The sequence below is a fragment of the Bombina bombina genome, chromosome 1 (genome assembly GCF_027579735.1).
Source record: "Bombina bombina isolate aBomBom1 chromosome 1, aBomBom1.pri, whole genome shotgun sequence".
NCBI classification, from domain to species: Eukaryota; Metazoa; Chordata; class Amphibia; order Anura; family Bombinatoridae; genus Bombina; species Bombina bombina.
Genome location: NC_069499.1, coordinates 390230424 through 390253439, shown reverse-complemented (window position 1 = coordinate 390253439; position 23016 = coordinate 390230424). Strand labels below are relative to the sequence as shown.

General features: G+C 40.9%; 1 protein-coding gene across 2 annotated transcripts in view; it reads right to left on the bottom strand.

The window, feature by feature from the left end:
• The window catches only part of MBD5 (methyl-CpG binding domain protein 5), a 902668-nt gene that overhangs the window by 859443 nt on the left and 20209 nt on the right, over positions 1–23016 (bottom strand). The gene's annotated exons all lie outside the window — the stretch shown is intronic.

Genomic DNA, 23016 nt, shown 5'->3' with positions numbered 1-23016 from the left:
TTACCTTTGAAAGGGATGTTAAGCAATTTTGTCTTGGATGACACATCCGCTGACCAAGACTTTAGCCAAAGCGCTCTGCGCGCCACGATAGCAAACCCTGATTTTTTCGCCGCCAATCTAGCTATAAAAGAGTTAGCCAATTTAAGTGCGTGAACTCTGTCCATAACCTCCTCATATGGAGTCTCTCTACTGAGCGACTTTTCTAGTTCCTCGAACTAGAACCACGCTGCCGTAGTGAAGGAACAATGCATTAAATTGGTTGTAGAAGGTAGCCTTGCTGTACAAAAATCTTTTTAAGCAAACCTTCCAATTTTTTATCCATAGGATCTTTGAAAGCACAACTATCTTCGATAGGAATAGTAGTGCGTTTGTTTAGAGTAGAAACTGCCCCCTCGACCTTAGGGACTGTCTGCCATAAGTCCTTTCTGGGGTCGACCATAGGAAATAATTTCTTAAATATAGGGGGGGGAACAAAAGGTATGCCGGGCTTTCCCACTCCTTATTTACTATGTCCGCCACCCGCTTGGGTATAGGAAAAGCGTCGAGGGGGCACCGGAACCTCTAGGAACTTGTCCATCTTGCATAATTTCTCTGGAATGACCAAGTTGTCACAATCATCCAGAGTAGATAACACCTCCTTAAGCAGTGCGCGGAGATGTTCTAATTTAAATGTCACAACATCAGGTTCAGCTTGATGAGAAATTTTTCCTGAATCTGAGATTTCTCCATCTGACAAAACCTCCCTCATGGCCCCTTCAGATTGGTGTGAGGGTATGACAGAACAATTATCATCAGCGCCCTCTTGCTCTTCAGTGTTTAAAACAGAGCAATCGCGCTTTCTCTGATAAGTAGGCATTTTGGATAAAATATTTGCTATGGAGCTATCCATTACAGCCGTTAATTGTTGCATGGTAATAAGCATTGGCGCACTAGATGTACTAGGGGCCTCCTGCGTGGGCAAAACTGGTGTAGACACAGTAGGAGATGATGTAGTATCATGTTTACTCCCCTCATTTGAGGAATCATCTTGGGCAATTTCATTATCTGTGGCAGTACTGTCCTTACTTTGGACGCTATGGCACAATTATCACATAAATTTAAATGGGGAGACACATTGGCTTTCATACATATAGAACATAGCTTATCTGAAGGTACATTCATGTTAAACAGGCTTAAACTTGTCAACAAAGCACAAAAAAAACGTTTTAAAACAAAACCGTTACTGTCTCTTTAAATTTCAAACAGAAAACACTTTATTACTGAATATGTGAAAAAGTATGAAGGAATTGTTCAAAAATTACCAAAATTTCACCACAGTGTCTTAAAGCATTAAAAGTATTGCACACCAAATTTCTGAGCTTTAACCCTTAAAATAACGGAACCGGAGCCGTTTTTAAATTTAACCCCTATACAGTCCCAGCTATAGTCTTTGTGAGACCCAACCAAGCCTAGAGGGGAATACGATACCAATTGATGCCTTCTAGAAGCTTTTCCAGTGATTTTTTGATCCTCACATGCATCTGCATGCCCTGCTCTCAAAAAACAACTGCGCAGTAATGGCGCGAAAATGAGGCTCAGTCTATAACTAGAAAGGCCCCCTGACTGGAAAAGGTGTCTAACACAGTGCCTGCCGTTTTATAAACGTTCCCCAAGATTATAAATGCAAATTGTCAGCCTAAATCTGAATAATATGCCCAAATAAAGCAATCGATTTAGCCCATAAAAATGTCTACCAGTTTTTTGGCCCATATTCAGCCCTTTATTCTGTTTGTTTGACTAAGAAAATGGCTTACCGGTCCCCATGAGGGGAAATGACAGCCTTCCAGCATTACACAGTCTTGTTAGAAATATGGCTAGTCATACCTTAAGCAGAAAAGTCTGCTGTTTCCCCCAACTGAAGTTACTTCATCTCAACAGTCCTATGTGGAAACAGCAATCGATTTTAGTTACTGTCTGCTAAAATCATCTTCCTCTCACAAACAGAAATCTTCATCCTTTTCTGTTTCAGAGTAAATAGTACATACCAGCACTATTTTAAAATAACAAACACTTGATAGAAGAATAAAAACTACATTTAAACACCAAAAAACTCTTAACCATCTCCGTGGAGATGTTGCCTGTGCAACGGCAAAGAGAATGACTGGGGTGGGCGGAGCCTAGGAGGGACTATATGGCCAGCTTTGCTGGGACTCTTTGCCATTTATTGTTGGGGAAGAGAATATCCCACAAGTAAGGATGACGCCGTGGACCGGACACACCAATGTTGGAGAAATGATCTAATGTTTTGAAAGCAAACAGTAGTGCAATAATAAAATGTTCTATGTGTTTAATCTTTGGAAAAAGGTTAAACATATAGGGCCAGATCACAGGTGTAGCATTATTTACGCTCCCACTCAAGCGTTAACTGCACTAGACGTAAGCTTTTTGCTCGCATCAGGTTGCACTCGTATTACAAGTTGAAAGTAAACTTATTCCACCATAGAAGTCAATGGAGCAAACCTGACATGAAAATAACAAAATTTATACTTACCTGATAAATTTCTCTCTTGTGGTGTATCCAGTCCACGGGTTCATCCATTACTTGTGGGATATTCTCCTTTCCAACAGGATGCTGCAAGAGGACACCCACAGAAGAGCTGTCTATATAGCTCCTCCCCTAACTGCCACCCACAGTCAATCGACCGAAGACAAGCAAGAAAAAAGGAGAAACTATAGGGTGCAGTGGTGACTGTAGTTTAAAAATAAAAAAACACCTGCCTTAAAAGTGACAGGGCGGGCCGTGGACTGGATACACCACAAGAGAAAGAAATTTATCAGGTAAGCATAGATTTTGTTTTCTCTTATAAGGTGTATCCAGTCCACGGGTTCATCCATTACTTGTGGGATACCAATACCAAAGCTTTAGGACACGGATGAAGGGAGGGACAAGGCAGGAATTTAAACGGAAGGCCCCACTGCCTGCAAGACCTTTCTCCCAAAAATAGCCTCCGAGGAAGCAAAAGTATCACATTTGTAGAATTTAGAAAAAGTATGAAGCGAAGACCAAGTCGCCGCCTTACACATCTGTTCAACAGAGGCCTCATTTTTAAAAGCCCATGTGGAAGCTACCGCTCTAGTGGAATGAGCTGTAATTCTTTCAGGAGGCTGCTGGCCAGCAGTCTCATAAGCTAAACGGATTATGCTTCTCAGCCAAAAAGAAAGAGAAGATGCCGAAGCCTTTTGGCCTCTCCTCTGTCCAGAGAAGACAACAAACAATGTAGATGTTTGACGAAAATCTTTAGTAGCTTGTAAGTAAAACTTTAAAGCACGAACCACGTCAAGATTGTGTAATAGACGTTCCTTCTTTGAAGAAGGATTAGGACACAGTGACGGAACAACAATCTCCTGATTGATATTCTTATTAGATACCACCTTAGGAAGAAACCCAGGTTTGGTACGCAAAACTACCTTATCTGCATGGAAGATCAGATAAGGGGAATCACACTGTAAGGCAGAGAACTCTGAAACTCTTCGAGCCGAAGAGTTAGCTACCAAAAACAGAATTTTCCAAGATAAAAGCTTGATATCTATGGAATGCAGAGGTTCAAACGGAACCCCTTGAAGAACTTTAAGAACTAAATTTAAACTCCATGGCGGAGCAACAGGTTTAAACACAGGCTTGATTCTAACTAAAGCCTGACAAAACGCCTGAACGTCTGGAACATCTGCCAGACGCTTGTGCAGAAGAATAGACAGAGCAGAAATCTGTCCCTTTAAGGAACTAGCTGACAATCCCTTCTCCAATCATTCTTGGAGAAAGGATAATATCCTAGGAATCCTGACCTTACTCCATGAGTAACCCTTGGATTCACACCAATGAAGATATTTACACCATATCTTATGATAGATTTTCCTGGTGACAGGCTTTCGAGCCTGAATCAAGGTATTAATGACCGACTCGGAGAAACCACGTTTTGATAAAATCAAGCGTTCAATCTCCAAGCAGTCAGCCACAGAGAAATTAGATTTGGATGTTTGAATGGGCCTTGGAGTAGAAGGTCCTGCCTCAGCGGCAGAGTCGATGGTGGAAAGGATGACATGTCCACCAGATCTGCATACCAAGTCCTGCGTGGCCACTCAGGTGCTATCAAAATCACTGAAGCTCTCTCCTGCTTGATCTTGGCAATCAGACGACGGAGGAGAGGAAATGGTGGGAACACATAAGCCAGGCTGAAGGACCAAGGCACTGCTAGAGCATCTATCAGCGCTGCCTGGGGATCCCTTGACCTGGACCCGTAACAAGGAAGCTTGGCGTTCTGACGAGACGCCATCAGATCCAGTTCTGGTTTGCCCCATAGGTGAATCAGCTGGGCAAATACCTCCGGATGGAGCTCCCACTCCCCCGGATGATAAGTCTGCCGACTTAGAAAATCCGCCTCCCAGTTCTCTACTCCTGGGATATGGATAGCTGAGAGATGGCAAGAGTGAACCTCTGCCCATAGAATTATCTTTGAAACCTCCAACATTGCCAGGGGGCTTCTTGTTCCCCCCTGATGGTTGATATAGGCTACAGTCGCGATATTGTCCGACTGAAATCTGATGAACCTGATCGCAGCTAGTTGAGGCCAAGCCTGAAGAGCATTGAATATCGCTCTCAGTTCCAGAATGTTTATCGGAAGGAGGGCTTCCTCCCGAGTCCACGAACCCTGAGCCTTCAGGGAGTTCCAGACTGCGCCCCAGCCCAGAAGGCTGGCATCTGTCGTCACTATAGTCCACTCTGGCCTGCGGAAACTCATTCCCCTGGACAGATGGACCCGAGATAACCACCAGAGAAGAGAATCCCTGGTCTCTTGATCCAGAATTAGCAGAGGGGACAAATCTGTGTAGTCCCCATTCCACTGATTGAGCATGAAAAGTTGCAGTGGTCTGAGATGTAGGCGGGCAATCAGAACTATGTCCATTGCCGCTACCATTAGGCCGATTTCTTCCATACACTGAGCCACTGACGGCCGAGAAGTGGAATGAAGAGCACGGCAGAAAGTTATAAGCTTTGATAACCTGACCTCTGTAGGAAAAATTTTAATTTCTACTGAATCTATCAGTGTTCCTAGGAAGGAAACTCTTGTGAGAGGGGAGAGAGAACTCTTTTCTTCGTTCACCTTTCACTGGTGAGACCTCAGAAAGGCCAGAACAATGTCCGTATGGGACTTGGCGATTTGAAAAGTCGACGCCTGTATCAGAATGTCGTCTAGGTAAGGATCCACCGCTATGCCTCGTGGCCTTAGAACCGCCAGTAGAGACCCTAGAACCTTTGTAAAGATTCTTGGTGCCGTGGCTAGCCCGAAGGGAAGAGCCACAAACTGGTAATGCCTGTCTAGGAAGGCGAACCTGAGGAACTGTTGATGATCTCTGTGAATCGGAATGTGGAGATAAGCATCCTTTAAGTCCACGGTAGTCATAAATTGACCCTCCTGGATCACAGGGAGGATGGTTCGGATAGTCTCCATCTTGAAGGATGGGACCCCGAGAAATTTGTTTAGGATCTTGAGATCCAAGATTGGTCTGAAAGTTCCCTCTTTTTTGGGAACTATAAACAGATTTGAATAGAAGCCCTGTCCCTGTTCCTCCTTTGGAGCTGGGTGGATTACTCCCATAACCAGTAGGTCTTGAACACAACGTAAGAATGCCTCTCTCTATCTGGTTTGCAGATAGTTGTGAGAGGTGAAATCTCCCCTTTGGAGATGAACCTTTGAATTCCAGACAATATCCCTGGGAAACAATCTCTAGTGCCCAGGGATCCTGGACGTTTCTTGCCCAAGCCTGGGCGAAGATAGAAAGTCTGCCTCCTACTACTCCTTCATGCTGTCTTAGAGGCGGCAGCAGGTTTTTTTGGCCTGCTTCCCCTTGTTCCAAGCCTGGTTCGGTCTCCAGACTGGTTTGGACTGGGCGAAATTTCCCTCTTGTTTTGCATTAGAGGAAGATGAAGCTGCGCCACTCTTGAAGTTTCGAAATGAACGAAAATTATTCTGTTTGGTCCTTAATTTATTGGACCTATCCTGAGGAAGGGCATGACCTTTTACTCCAGTAATATCAGAAATGATCTCCTTCAGGCCCAGCCCGAATAGGGTCTGTCCATTGAAGGGGATGTTAAGAAGCTTAGACTTTGAAGTAACGTCTGCTGACCAGGACTTAAGCCATAGCGCCCTGCGCGCCAGAATGGAAAAACCTGAATTCTTAGCCGTTAGTTTGGTTAGATGAAAAACTGCGTCAGAAATAAAGGAATTAGCTAACTTGAGAGCTTTAATCCTGTCTAAAATATCATCTAATGGGGTCTCCACCTGTAGAGCCTCCTCAAGAGACTCGAACCAAAAAGCCGCTGCAGAGGTAACTGGGGCAATGCATACAAGAGGCTGGAGAATAAAACCTTGCTGGATAAAAAAATTTCTTAAGGAGACCCTTCAATTTTTTATCCATAGGATCTAAGAAAGCACAACTGTCCTCGACGGGGATAGTTGTACGCTTAGCTAGGGTAGAGACTGCTCCCTCAAACTTAGGGACTATCTGTCACGAGTCCCGTATGGCGGCATCTGTGGGAAACATCTTTTTAAAAGCAGGAGGGGGAGAGAACGGAACACCTGGTGTATCCCATTCCTTAGTAATAATTTCCGAAAACCTCTTAGGGACTGGAAAAACATCAGTGTAAACAGGCACTGCAAAGTTTTTGTCCATTTTACACAATTTCTCTGGAACTACAATGGGGTCACAATCATCCAGAGTCGTTAAAACCTCCCTGAGCAATAAGTGGAGGTGTTCAAGCTTAAATTTAAAGGCTATCATTTCAGAATCGGACTGAAGTAACATCTTCCCTGAATCTGAAATCTCACCCTCAAATAGCAAATCCCTTGCCACGGCTTCGGAGCATTGTGAGGGTATATCGGACATAGCTACTAAATCGTCAGAAAGCTCTGTATTTGTTCTAGCCACAGAGCTGTCTCGCTTTCCTTGTAACCCTGGCAGTTTGGACAATACCTCTGTGAGGGTATGATTCATAACTGCCACCATGTCTTGTAAGTTAAACGCATTGGACGCGCTAGATGTACTTGGCGCCACTTGAGCGGGAGTTATAGGTTCTGACACGTAAGGAGAGCTAGATGGCATAACCTCCCTTTTGTCAGTGTGAGAAACCTCTGGTGATAAATCTTTAAATGCCATAATATGGTCTTTATAAGTTATAGAAATTTCAGTACATTTGGTACACATTCTAAGAGGGGGTTCCACAATGGCTTCTAAACATATTGAACAAGGAGTTTCCTCTATGTCAGACATGTTTAACAGACTAGTAATGAGACCAGCAAGCTTGTAAAACACTTTAATAAATGTGAAACAGCAATTAAATAAAAACGGTACTGTGCCTTTAAGAGAAAAAAAACTATCGCATAAACTGCAAAACAGTAGTAAACTCTTCGAAATTTTTACAGTGTGTATAAAGGGACTAAAGCAGCATTGCACCCACTTTCAAATGGATGATTAACCCTTTAGGCCCAAACCGGATTTGAAAAACGTTAAAAAACATTAATAAACAGTTAAACACCTTGCCACAGCTCTGCTGTGGCTCCTACCTGCCCTCAAATACGATTTAGAAAAGGAATAAGCCCTCTATAGTGGTCCTCAGATGCCAGAGGACTCCTTTAGGGAAGCTGGATGTCTCAGTCTGAATATGAACTGCGCATCTAGAGAGCGAAAAAAGGCCCCTCCCACCATGCACTCGATTTCAGAGGGCCTTAAGAAAATACTCCTAGGAGTATCTGACTAGCCATGTGGAAACTAGGCCCCCAAAAAAATGGATTTATCACCCTCAGAGAAAAAAACGTTTTTTCTATATAACATGTAAACGTTTTGTCACTAAGAAATATGAGTATTAACATGAATATTACCCTTTTTTGTAAGCATGATCCCAGTTGCTGTTAAATCACTGCATCAGGCTTACCTCAATTATACAAGGCTCTGTCAGCATTTTCTAGATCTTATCACCTCTCTAGAAATAAATATACTGAACATACCTCAAAGCAGGTACTCTACAAACCGTTCCTCCAACTGAAGTGTTTCCCATACTCTTCAGTTATGCGTGAGAACAGCAATGGACCTTAGTTACAAACCGCTAAAATCATCAACCTCCAGGCAGATTCTTCTTCTAAATTCTGCCTGAGAGTAAAACAGTACAATGCCGGTACCGTTTAAAAATAACAAACTTTTGATTGAAGGTAAAACTACACTAAGTCACCACATATCTCGATACTTCCTATCTTGCCGAGAGCTACAAGAGAATGACTGGGGGTGGCAGTTAGGGGAGGAGCTATATAGACAGCTCTGCTGTGTGTGTCCTTTTGCAGCTTCCTGTTGGGAAGGAGAATATCCCGCAAGTAATGGATGAACCCGCGGACTGGATACACCTTACAAGAGAAATGTTTATTTTACATTACAATGCTCTTTACATAGCTGAATATATGTTATATTTATTCAGAAATACATATATCTGATGGTATTTTGGTACAATATAGATAGATAGATACACATACACACACATATAACAGAATTTATGCTCAACTGATAAATTTATTTCTCTTGTGATGTATCGAGTCCACGGATTCATCCATACTCGTGGGATATTCTCCTTCCCTACAGGAAGTGGCAAAGAGCACCGACAGCAGAGCTGTCTATATAGCTCCTCCCTTAGCTCCGCCCCCCCCAGTCATTCGACCAAAGGCTAGGAAGAAAAAAGGAGAAACTATAGGGTGCAGAGGTGACTAAAGTTTTAAACAGACAGGGCGGGCCGTGGACTCGATACATCACAAGAGAAAGAAATTTATCAGGTAAGCATAAATTCTGTTTTCTCTTGTAAGATGTATCGAGTCCACGGATTCATCCATACTTGTGGGATACCAATACCAAAGCTTTAGGACACGGATGAAGGGAGGGACAAGACAGGTCTTTTGCTTATATCTAAAGGGGTCTAGTGCTTAGGTTTTATCATTATTATGAAGTAAAACTCAGAAGGATACAAGTGTTGAAGTATTGTTTTTTCTAAACAACATGTCTATGATCTAATTTTTATAGACATAACAAAGCATTAAACAAGCAGCATGGAAACAATCCCCTTTTCATTAAGGGCAGTTTCTGATATGGAACTCACCAGACCATCATTGGATGATTTACTGTCTGATAAAACCAAAAAATATTCCATATCTGATATTTTTCAAAAAATGGAGTCCTTACTTTTGAAAGAATACCAAACTTGGTGGGATATTAATCTTATGGAGAAGTATGTCTCTTTAAACATGGTGCCCAGAGGGCTCAGAGTTTATAAATTTCCTACCTTTCCTGTGACTGATGTAGATTTTATTAAGGACTGGAATGCCATTCTTACAGATTGCTCTATCAGGCTGATTACCATGCTCATTGCTTACAAGAAACAACAGTTGGAACAACTCAAATCTGAGATTACGGATTTGCAAGCGGACTTAAATTTATTCATCAATCACAAAGATTACAAAAAGCTTGATGATGTCCTGGGAGATTCAGTGACTGCTATTAAACGGGACATTGACACTATTAAAATAAGAAAATTTGACCGAGACCAGTCAGATTATAAGAACAACAGTGTATATGTGTGGCCACATAATCAGAGAAAGAATAAGGCAAAGCGCCAAAAAAAGAAAAATGTTAAAAGTGGCAGCAAACATGTTTCCTTTTCTATTTCAGATTCTGAGTTCTCCTCAACAGATGAGGAAGAATTGCTTCCTACCATACTCGATCAGGCACAGGAAGAACTGGCACAACCATTAGGAGCAGAAGAGGTAACTCCAAAACAGGTTAGCCTTAATCAAAATGTTTTGACTGAAGTACGAGAGAGTGTTTCAAATACAAGTGCAGCAATTTCGGATATAGCAGTTAGAAAAGTAGTACTGGGCGCACAGGGAACAGATGCAGTCCAGGGTAATAATCAGAACCTAGGTAAACAGGTTTTTCACCAGGACAGGAAAGAACAGGGAATAGGAGTAGGAAGAGGAAAAGGAGAGGCAAGCGCCCAGCCAAAAAGGTATGGGTTGAGAGCAGTCAGAGCAAAGAACAAGTACAAAATTTAACAGTTGTAAATCTAACTACAGAGATTTTTGAAAAAGAAGAAATGGAAGTATTAGGATTAGGTTTGGGGTTTGTCCCCAGTACAAACTTCAATCTTCTAGATACTGTTATAGATTTAAATTGTTTTATACGTAAGCTAACCCTAAAAAAAATACTTTACAACCAATAAAGATGCTGATTTTGAAGAATTACAAGAATTTTCACCTCTAAGTTTGGGTACCATGTGTGACATTAATTTTGATGAGGCCAGTGACTACATGTCCCTTTTAGAATTCGAAATGGAGACATACAAGGACAACTTTGGTTTAACCAGAGAGGGTCAGAGTTTTAAGCCTCCTTCAGTATTCTATCCGACTAAATCAAGGGGTAGTGTTTTAGAGGCCTTCCACCACCGGGTAGAGACATACCTTAGGTCTTTATCTAATTCAGTATCAGTTGAAAAAGTTCATTCTAATCTTTCCTTTAGGCAACGTGAGGCCATCAATAAGCTTAGGGGTAAAGAATCTGTTGTCTACAGACAAGCAGATAAAGGAGGAAACATTGTGGTAATGTGGAAGGCCGAGTATTTGAAAGAAGCCAAAAGACAGCTTGAGGACACAGAGGTATACTGCAGACTTGATGGTAATCCAACAGGAGTTTTCCAGGGGCTTGTGTATCATATTTTGGATGATGGTAGAGAGGAGGGTTTCATAAATGAGTCCACCTTTGAATTTTTGTATGTTGTGGAACCTATTGTTCCAATTTTTCACCACCTTCCAAAGATACACAAGTCCCTGGAAAACATTAAAGGTAGGCCCATAGTATCAGGGATAGGGTCGCTTTTGGAGAGGCTATCCACTTGGGTTGACTCATTGTTACAACCCATATTAAAACTACTTCCCAGCTACATACGGGATACCAAGCACCTCTTGAGGTTGTTGGATGATGAAGTCTGGTCGGAGAGTTTTCTATGGATTACAGTGGATGTTGTGGGATTGTATTCTACAATCCCACATGATAAAGGCCTAATAGCAATTCGCTTCTTTCTTGACAAATTTACCAACTTTGAAGACAGCTTTAAGGATTACGTGATAAGAGTAACATCTTTTCTTCTCAATCACAATTACTTTCTGTTTAATGGTGAGTACTATCTCCAGAGGCGTGGGACAGCCATGGGGGCAAAATTTGCCCCATCTTACCCCAACCTTTATATGGGTTGGTGGGAGCTGTCCCACGTCTATGGAGATAGGAATCGTTTTAAAAACTGTATCCATTTTTTCAGGAGGTATATAGACGATTTGGTCTTTATATGGAAGGGTACAACTTCACAGATAGAAGACTTAGTAAAATTTCTTAATGATAACTCAGTTGGTTTGCAATTCACCCATGAATTTGATTCCAAGGAAATAGCGTATTTGGATGTGTTACTGAAAGGCAACTGTGCAGACAATAAAATAGAGAGTGAACTTTATCGTAAGCCGCTTCAATCTAACGCAATTTTACATGCTAAAATTGCACATCCGAAGCACACTGGTTTTGGAATCATCAAGGGTGAATTCATCAGAATCAAGCGAAATTGCTCAGAACAAAGTAGCTTTCTACAAGAGAGCATTAGGCTTAAAGAGAGATTCCTACAGAGGGGTTACAATCACTCCGCTATAGATAGTGCTTTTCAGCAAGTACTCCAAATAGACAGAAAAGATTTACTGCAGGAAGTACCTAAGAACAAAAGGTGTCATGATAAGAGTAAACTCACTTTCGTGACCACATTTTCAAATCAGTATGAACAAATCACAAGCATCATTAAAAAACATCTCCCCATTTTGAAGGGAGATAAGGATTTATATGATGTGATAATGAAAGGTTGCAACTTTGTACCAAAAAGGAACCGCAATTTGGGTAACTACCTTTCTCCTAGCCTGGTCACAGAAAAGGCCATAGGAAAGAGTCATTGGCTCACCAGCATAGGCCACTACAAATGTGGTTTTCACACGTGCAAAGCATGTGGCCATGCGTGGGTAGCCAAACAGTTCCAATCATGCGCCACACAGAAAGTGTATGATGTTACAGGTTACAATAACTGTAGGTCAAGCTATGTGGTCTACTTGGTGCAGTGTGTGGTCTGCCACATGCAATATGTAGGCATGACCACCAGGGAGGCCAGAGTAAGAATACGGGAGCATCTAAATGATATTTCATCTGAGACTCCATGTTCTGCTCTTGCGGCACACTTCATTGAGAGACATGGTGGTCATGTGGCCTCATTCAAATGGATGGTCATAGAAAAAGTTAGGAATCCAGTGAGAGGAGGTAATTTGGACCAGCTTTTGTCCAGAAGAGAAATCTTTTGGATTTTCAATTTAAATACCAGATTGCCTCAGGGATTCAATACTGAGGCAGACATAATTAATGTTTGGAAATAGAATTTAGTGTCTTATCACTTATATTTACACATCCTCACTATTAACTGTTTATGCCCATTAGTTCTATTATTATTATTTTTGAAAGTTTAAGATACATTTAACCTCTATAGTAGTTAAATTACTTAAAATAGGTATCATTAAATATTGCAAGTAAGGAGACATTGGTGAAACTTTTCGCCTAGACATTAGTGAATGTATATTTAAACTTCCATTGTATATTTGCTCCAGGTGTTTATTCTTTTATAATTCACCTTTTGAAATTTAATGTCCCTCAAAATATTACAATGGGCCTTTCATCTTTTTACACTTAAAATAGACTTTTGTATTATTTAGTTGTCCTTGCAGCGAGTCTGTAATTATTTTTCATTGTTTAAAGTTACATAATAGTGTCTAATTTATTTAGAGTAAATTTTCACATAAATATGTGATCACAAATTTATACACAATGTAACACTTGTTAATATTATATGAAATTACAGTCCTCAGTAGTATAAGGATGTAGCTTTAACTTAATACACAGTTTATATGAGTGTTTATCTGAATGTTAGATTTCAACTCAAGACTTCAATGGTTAATACAATCAGAGATGTGTAAGATGTATCAGGTTACACTAATGATGGTTCACAGGTGTTTTTCATACAAACTAACATATGAGCCTATAAAAGGTGACAGTATATGGTACTATCTAGGTATCTGATGACGGCTTAGGCCGAAACGCGTCATACCAGACAGCTTATACTTGCAAGTATATTTTTTTATCTTGCTATTCTGCTTGTTTAAATTTAATAAATGCTTTGAGAAAAAATATAATATTTCCTGTGCTCCGTTTTCCATTTGTGACTTAGGGACAAGACAGGTACCTTAAACGGAAGGTACCACTGCTTGTAGAACTTTTCTCCCAAAAATAGCCTCCGAAGAAGCAAAAGTATCGAATTTGGAGAATTTGGAAAAAGTATGAAGTGAAGACCAAGTCGCCGCATTACAAATCTGTTCAACAGAAGCCTCATTTTTAAAAGCCCATGTGGAAGCCACTGCTCTAGTAGAATGAGCAGTAATTCTTTCAGGAGGCTGCTAGCCAGCAGTTTCATAAGCCAAACGGATGATGCTTTTCAGCCAAAAGGAAAGAGAGGTAGCTGTAGCCTTTTGACCTCTCCGTTTACCGTAATAAACAACAAACAATGAAGATGTTTGACGGAAATCTTTGGTTGCTTGCAAGTAGAATTATAAAGCACGAACTACATCAAGATTGTGCAACAGACGTTCCTTCTTTGAAGAAATATTAGGACACGGTGAAGGAACAATAATTTTCTGATTCATATTCCTATTAGAAACCACCTTAGGAAGGAATTCAGATTTGGTAAGTAAAACCACCTTATCTGCATGGAAAATAAGATAAGGTGAGTCACACTGTAAAGCAGATAACTCAGAAACTCTTCGAGCCCAAGAGATAGCTACTAAAAACAGAACTTTACAAGATAGAAGCTTAATATCTATGGAATGCATAGGTTCAAATGGAACCCATTGAAGAACTTTAAGAACCAAGTTTAAGCTCCATGGTGGAGCAACAGGTTTGAATACAGGCTTGATTCTGACTAAAGCCTGACTAAACTCTTGAACGTCTGGAACATCTGCCAGACGCTTGTGTAAAATAATAGACAATGCAGAAATCTGTCCTTTTAAAGAACTAGCTGATAATCCCTTCTCCAAACCTTCTTGGAGAAAAGACAATATTCTAGGAATCCAAATCTTACTCCATGGGTAACCCTTGGATTCACACCAATAAAAATATTTGCGCCAAATCTTATGATAGATCTTCCTGGTGACAGGCTTTCTAGCTTGAATCAGGGTATCAATGACCGACTCAGAGAAACCACGCTTTGATAGAATCAGGCCTTCAATCTCCAAGCAGTCAGACGCAGAGAAATTAGATTTGGATGCGTGAATGGAACTTGGATTAGAAGGTCCTGCCTCATTGGAAGAGTCCACGGTGGAACAGATGACATGTCCACTAGGTCTGCATACCAAGTCCTGCGTGGCCACGCAGGTGCTATCAGAAGTACCAAAGCTTTCTCCTGCTTGATTCTGGCAACCAGACGTGGGAGGAGAGGAAACGGTGGAAATACATAGGCCAGATTGAAGGACCAGGTTACTGCTAGAGCATCTATCAGTACCGTCTGGGGATCCCGGGACCTGGACCCGTAACGAGGAAGTTTGGCATTCTGACAGGACGCCATTAGATCCAATTCAGGTGTGCCCCATAGCTGGGTCAGCTGGGCAAATACCTCCGGATGGAGTTCCCACTCCCCCGAATGAAAAGTCTGACCACTTAGGAAATCCGCCTCCCAGTTCTCTACCCCTGGGATATGGATTGCTGAGAGATGGCAAGAGTGATCCTCCGCCCATCGGATTATTTTGGTTACCTCCATCATCGCTAGAGAACTAAGTGTTCCTCGATGATTGATATAAGCTACAGTCGTGATGTTGTCCCACTGAAATCTGATGAATTTGGCCGCAGCTAGCTGAGGCCACGCCTGAAGCGCATTGAATATCGCTCTCAGTTCTAGAATGTTTATCGGGAGGAGAGTTTCTTCCCGAGAACATAAGCCCTGTGCTTTCAGGGAGTTCCAGACAGCACCTCAGCCTAGCAGGCTGGCATCTGTTGTTACAATAAACCACTCTCCCACTCCCTGAGACAGGTGGTCCTGAGACAACCACCAGAGAAGTGAGTCTCTGGTCTAGATGCAGTTGAGGAGATAAATCTGCATAATCCCCATTCCACTGTTTGAGCATGCATAGTTGCAGTGGTCTGAGGTGTAGACGGGCAAAAGGAACTATGTCCATTGCCGCTACCATGAGACCGATTACCTACATACACTGAGCAACTGATGGTCGAGGAATGGAATGAAGAGCTCGGCAAGTGGTTAAGAGTTTTGATTTTCTGACCTCCGAAAGAAATATTTTCATTTCTACCGAGTCTTTCAGAGTCCCTAGGAAGGAAACTCTTGTAAGAGGGAAGAGAGAACTCTTTTTTTTATGCTCACCTTCCACCCGTGAGATCTCAGAAAAGCCAACACGATGTCGGTGTGAGACACGGCTAGCTGGAAAGTCGACGCCTGAATTAAGATGTCGTCTTGATAAGGCGCCACTGCTATGCCCCGCGGTCTTAAAACCGCCAAAAGGGACCCTAGCACCTTTGTGAAAATTCTGGGAGCCGTGGCCAACCCGAAGGGAAGGGCCACAAACTGGTAATGTCTGTCCAGAAAGGCGAATCTGAGGAATTGATGATGATCTCTGAATAGGAATGTGTAGATACGCATCCTTTAAGTCCACGGTAGTCATATATTGACCCTCCTGGATCAGAGGAAGTCAGAATAGTCTCCATCTTGAAAGATGGTACTCTGAGGAACTTGTTTAGAATTTTGAGATCTAAGATTGGTCTGAAAGTTCCCTCTTTTTTTGGGAACCACAAACAAGTTTGAGTAAAACCCTAGCCCTTGTGCCGCTGTTGGAACTGGGCGGATCACTCCCATGGTATGTAGGTCTTCTACACAGCGTAAGAACGCCTCTCTCTTTGTCTGGTTTGCAGACAATTGAGAAGTGTGAAACCTCCCCCTTGGGGAAGAGTCTTTGAAGTCCAGAAGATATCCCTGGGACACAATATCTAAAGCCCAGGAATCGTGGACATCTCTTGCCTGAGCAAAGAGAGAGAGTCTGCCCCCTACTAGATCCGGTCCCGGATCGGGGGCTACCCCTTCATGCTGTCTTAGAGGCAGCTGCAGGCTTCTTGGCCTGTTTGCCCTTGTTCCAAGCCTGGTTAGGTCTCCAGACTGACTTGGATTGGGCAAAATTCCCCTCTTGCTTTGCGGCAGGGGAAGCTGAAGCGAGACTACCCTTGAAATTCCGAAAAGGAACGAAAATTATTCTGTTTGGTCCTCAATTTATTTGTTTTATCCTGAGGGAGAGCATGGCCTTTCTCTCCAGTGATGTCTGAAATAATCTCTTTTAGTTCAGGCCTGAATAGGGTCTTTCCTTTGAAAGGGATGTTCAAAAGTTTAGATTTTGATGATACATCAGCAGACCAGGACTTAAGCCATAATGCCCTGCATGCTAAAATTGCAAAACCTGAATTCTTAGCCGCTAACTTAGCCAGTTGTAAAGCGGCATCTGTAATGAAAGAATTAGCCAACTTAAGAGCCTTAATTCTATCCATAATATCCTCTAATGGGGTCTCCATCTGAAGAGCCTCTTCTAGAGCCTCGAACCAGAAATCAGCTGCAGTAGTTACAGGAACAATGCACGCAATAAGTTGAAGAAAACCTTGATGAACAAAAATTTTCTTCAGGAGACCCTCTAATTTTTTTATCCATAGGATCTTTGAAAGCACAACTGTCTTTGATAGGTATAGTTATACACTTAGAGTAGAAATAGCTCCCTCAACCTTAGGAACCGTCTGCCACGAGTCCGGCATGGTGTCAGATATGGGAAACATTTTCTTAAAAACAGGAGGGGGAGCAAACGGAATACCTGGTTTATCCCACTCCTTAGTAACAATATTCACAATCCTCTTAGGGACTGGAAAAACATCAGTGTAAACAGGAACCTCTAAGTATTTGTCCATTTAACACAATTTCTCTGGAACCACTATGGGGTCACAATCATCTAGTCGCTAATTCCTCCCTGAGCAATAAGTGGAAGTGTTCAAGCTAAAATTTAAAGGCCGTCATGTCAGAATCTGTCTGAGGGAGCGTCTTTCCTGAATCAGAAAGTTCTCCCTCAGATAACAAATCCCTTACCCCTACTTCAGAACATTGTGAGGGTATATCAGATACGGCTACTAAAGCGTCAGACTGCTCAGTTTTACTTAACCCAGAGCTGTCACGCTTTCCTTGTAAACCAGGCAGTTTAGAAAAAACCTCTGTGAGGGTTTTATTTATAACTGTGGCCATGTCTTATAAAGTAAATGAATTTGACGCATTAGAGGTACTTGGCGTCACTTGTGCGGGCGTTACTGGTTGTGACACTTGGGGAGAGCTAGATGTCAAAAACTCATTTCCTTCTGTCTGAGAATCATCTATTGCTATATTTTTCATTGCTAAAATATGCTCTTTATAATTTATAGACATATCAGTGCAAGTGGGACACATTCTAAGAGGGGGTTCCACAATGGCTTCTAAACACATTAAACAAGGATTTTCCTTAGTGTCAGACATGTTAAAAAAGCTGCACAAACTCTGCAAAACAGTGTAAAAAAGCAGTAAACTCAACGAAATTTTTACAGTAGCATCATAAAGTCTTAGTAACTTTGCACAGCTATGCAAATAAACAATTAACCCCTTAATGTAAAAACGGGATTGACAAAACGTCAAAAACCGGTAAAAAACGTTCAGCACCTTGCCACAGCTCTGCTGTGGCGCCTACCTGCCCTTTATGAACGATTTGTTGGGAAAAAACATTCTTTACAGTTGGATGTCTGAGGAAAAGAAACTGTGCAACTGAGGCGCAAAAATAGGCCCCTCCCACCTCACTCGATGTCATGGGGCCTAAAAGAAACCCAACAGAGTGTTTCCTAAACTAGCCATGTGGGTTAATAACCCATAAACAAGCCACAAAGACCCCTTAAAGTCCCTCAAAAAAACGTTATTACAATAATAATAAAAACGTTTTTCTTATCAGTGTCACCAGTAACTAATGAGCCCTTTGTGCAAGCTGGGATTCTTACTAAGTCTCTGAATACAGCTTACCCTTCCCTCAAAGGGATATTGTCAGCCTTTTCTAGAATTAACACAGTCTGTCTAGAAAAAATTAGACTGAACATACCTCAAAGCAGTTTAGCCTGCAAACTGTTCCCCCAACTGAAGTTTTCCTGTACTCTTCAGTCCTTGTGAGAACAGCAGTAGATTTAAGTTACAAAGTGCTAAAATCATCATCCTCCCTGCAGAAATCTTCATCTCTTTTCTGCCAGAGAGAAAATAGAACACAACGGTATCATTTAAAATAAACTTTCGCTTGAGAAATAAAAAACTAACATTTTTGTCACCACATTCACTTTACCCTTCCTAGCAGTTAAGCCGGCAAAGAGAATGACTGTGGGGCGGAGCTATATAGACAGCTCTGCTGTGGGTGCTCTCTTTGCCACTTCCTGTAGGGAAGGAGAATATATATATAAAAAAAAAAAAAAAAAAAGAGAGAGAGAGAAAGAAAGAGAGAAAGAAAGAAAGAAAGAGAGAGAGAAAGAGAGAGAGAAAGAAAGAGAGAGAGAGAGAAAAAGAAAGAGAGAGAGAGAGAGAAAGAGAGAAAGAAAGAGAGAGAGAGAGAAAGAGAGAGAGAAAGAAAGAGAGAGAGAAAGAAAGAGAGAAAGAAAGAGAGAGAGAAAGAAAGAGAGAGAGAAAGAAAGAGAGAGAGAAAGAAAGAGAGAAAGAAAGAGAGAGAGAGAGAGAGAAAGAAAGAGAGAGAGAGAGAGAGAGAAAGAAAGAGAGAAAGAAAGAGAGAAAGAAAGAGAGAAAGAAAGAGAGAAAGAAAGAGAGAAAGAAAGAGAGAAAGAAAGAGAGAAAGAGAGAAAGAGAGAAAGAGAGAAAGAAAGAAAGAAAGAAAGAAAGAAAGAGAGAGCGCGCAATTGTGTAGATGGAGGGCACTCATTGTTTTTAACATCTGACTTTGAGTAGGTCTATCTATACATATGTTGTTATACTAGCTTCTATTGTTCATATGGTCAGGGGCGCTTGATATTAATATACGGTTATTTGTTCTTTTGATGATATCCATTTGCTTATTTCACTGGTTTTCTGATTGAGTTTGTGCTCATATGGTAGGTGTGTCCGCCATTGAATCAATGGTGGTGCACTGCTGATAACTATGGAGAATATTTCCCTGTGTGGATGTTGGTGGTCTCAGTAAATGCTCAGTTCTCCTTGTTTCTTACCTTACATTCTTCTCTCTATTGTCTATTTACTTTCCCTTGTTCTCCTTTCCCCTTTGTTGGGTGACCTGGCTTTTATATATTCTTCTGAAGTTTTTGGTGTAGGGAGATGATTATCTCTCTTTGGTGGAAGGCTACACATTGGTGTACAGATAGGTATTAGGTTATGTCTGCTTTGATTTTTATTACATGTTTTTTTATGTTTATGCTTTTTTAGATTATGAATCTGTCTTGAAGAAGGCCTCAGGATAGGCCGAAACGTCGACTCTCTTTAATATATGTAATCAGTAATGTAAATAAAGGATACTTATTGAATTAAGTCCTGTGAGTGCCCTCCATCTACACAATTGCTCTATACTGTCTATTTGAGGATAGCACCCAGGCATTGGCAACACAGATGTGGAAGGAGTGCTAGGCCACCGGCCACAGTGTGTGTGTATATATATATATATATATATATATATATATACACATACACACACACACACACATATACATTATATATATTATATATATATTATATATACACACACACACATACACAAACACATACATATATACATAGTAGTAGACACACTATCATCCCGCAGCTCCAGAAAAAGGCAGAAATATATATATTCTTAAAAAAAAAACAGATCTTTATTTATCAAAAAAGTTAAAAACCATGCAAATGACATGTAAAAACATGTAGAAATACATAATCCAGTCGCAGGCCTGAAGCAGGGTTTAGAACAAAACGCCAAACATGTTTCGGACCAAATCTCAGCCCTTATTCACTGGCATAACTCGAGTTCCCACCTGCTAGTTCTATTTAAAGGTTAAGCATTAAGACAATTGCAGGCACCTGTACCTCATTAACCCTTTGAGGAAAAGGATCAAAATTAAAGGTTCTAGTACACTATAGAGTGAAGCAAACAGTAAACGCAGCCTGTCAATCCCCCGCAGACCGGAAGTCCGTTCCAGAGAACAAACCGCTATGCAATGCGGTATGGAAAAAAGGTTCCTAATTCAAGGCAGCATAGCACGGAGAGCCGTAGCCAGAGGGCAGAGGATCAGAATGCCAGGTAGGAGACAATAGATAGGAAGGCAGCAGACTCTCAATCCCAAATATACAATAAAAATTGAAAATTTATTGGACAACTTTAAAAAGGTAACAGACATGGCAGTAAAAGCTTGCCCCTTTTTTAATAATAGGTACATGAAATAAGATTTTGGTATCAATTTTTATAAGAATAATAAGGATATAAATACCTGATGAGTATTATTATAGTACCATTACAACTTGATTAGTGTTATTATAATGCAAGCATTGTCTGTAATCTTATGCACTGTCTGTTCCCATCTATTATATTAGAAATTTTTGCCTATTGGGATTCTACCTCTGTATCTAATTGCTTTAGCACTCTGTTTTTAACTTTTTTCTCTTTATGACTGTGAGGTAAGGAAATAGTTAACCTATGACTCTCACAGCATAAATAGATGGGGTTTCTTACAGAGTCCCTCATCTATGATTAAGTGCCTGTAGGGGGCGCAAAACATGTAAGATTTTTTGCCGAAGCTTTTCCTGCCATGTCTGTTACCTTTTTAAAGTTGTCCAATAAATTTTCAATTTTTATTGTATATTTGGGATTGAGAGTCTGCCGCCTTCCTATCTATTGTCTAGTACACTATAGTTTTAAGCAAAAAACATAATTTATGTAAGAACTTACCTGATAAATTCATTTCTTTCATATTAGCAAGAGTCCATGAGCTAGTGACGTATGGGATATACATTCCTACCAGGAGGGGCAAAGTTTCCCAAACCTCAAAATGCCTATAAATACACCCCTCACCACACCCACAAATCAGTTTAACGAATAGCCAAGAAGTGGGGTGATAAGAAAAAAGTGCGAAAGCATAAAAAATAAGGAATTGGAATAATTGTGCTTTATACAAAAAAATCATAACCACCACAAAAAGGGTGGGCCTCATGGACTCTTGCTAATATGAAAGAAATGAATTTATCAGGTAAGTTCTTACATAAATTATGTTTTCTTTCATGTAATTAGCAAGAGTCCATGAGCTAGTGACGTATGGGATAATAAATACCCAAGATGTGGATCTTCCACGCAAGAGTCACTAGAGAAGGAGGGATAAAAATAGACAGCCAATTCCGCTGAAAAAACAATCCACACCCCAAAATAAAGATTCAATCTTATAATGAAAAAAACTGAAGTTATAAGCAGAAGAATCAAACTGAAACAGCTGCCTGAAGTACTTTTCTACCAAAAACTGCTTCAGAAGAGGAAAAACACATCAAAATGGTAGAATTTAGTAAAAGTATGCAAAGAAGACCAAGTTGCTGCTTTGCAAATCTGATCAACCGAAGCTTCATTCCTAAACACCCAGGAAGTAGAAACTGACCTAGTAGAATGAGCTGTAATCCTTTGAGGCGGAGTTTTACCCGACTCGACATAAGCATGATGAATCAAAGACTTTAACCAAGACGCCAAAGAAATGGCAGAAGCCTTCTGGCCTTTCCTGGAACCGGAAAAGATAACAAATAGACTAGAAGTCTTTCGGAAATCTTTAGTAGCTTCAACATAATATTTCAAAGCTCTAACTACATCCAAAGAATGCAACGATCTTTCCTTAGAATTCTTAGGATTAGGACATAATGAAGGAACCACAATTTCTCTATTAATGTTGTTCGAATTCACAACCTTAGGTAAAAAATTAAATGAAGTTTGCAACACCGCCTTATCCTGATGAAAAATCAGAAAAGGAGACTCACAAGAAAGAGCAGATAATTCAGAAACTCTTCTAGCAGGTTCAAACGGAGGAGCTTGAAGAGCCCCCAGAACCAAATTCAAACTCCAAGGAGGAGAAATTAACTTAATGACAGGTTTTATACGAACCAAAGCCTGTACAAAACAATGAATATCAGGAAGATTAGGAATCTTTCTGTGAAACAGCACAGAAAGAGCAGAAATTTGTCCTTTCAAGGAACTTGCAGACAAACCTTTATCCAGACCATCCTGAAGAAACTGTAAAATTCTAGGAATTCTAAAAGAATGCCAAGAAAAATGATGAGAAGAACACCAAGAAATGTAAGTCTTCCAGACTCGATAATATATCTTCCTAGACACAGATTTACGAGCCTGTAACATAGTATTAATTACGGAGTCAGAGAAACCTCTATGACTGAGAATCAAGCGTTCAATCTCTATACCTTCAAATTTAATGATTTGAGATCCTGATGGAAAAAAGGACCTTGCGATAGAAGGTCTGGTCGTAACGGAAGAGTCCACGGTTGGCAAGTAGCCATCCGAACAAGATCCGCATACCAAAACCTGTGAGGCCATGCTGGAGCCACCAGCATCACAAACGAACGCTCCTTTAGAATCTTGGAGATCACTCTTGGAAGAAGAACTAGAGGCGGAAAGATATAGGCAGGATGATACTTCCAAGGAAGTGACAATGCATCCACTGCTTCCGCCTGAGGATCCCTGGATCTGGACAGATACCTGGGAAGTTTCTTGTTTAGATGAGAAGCCATCAGATCTATTTCTGGAAGTCCCCAGATTTGAACAATCTGAA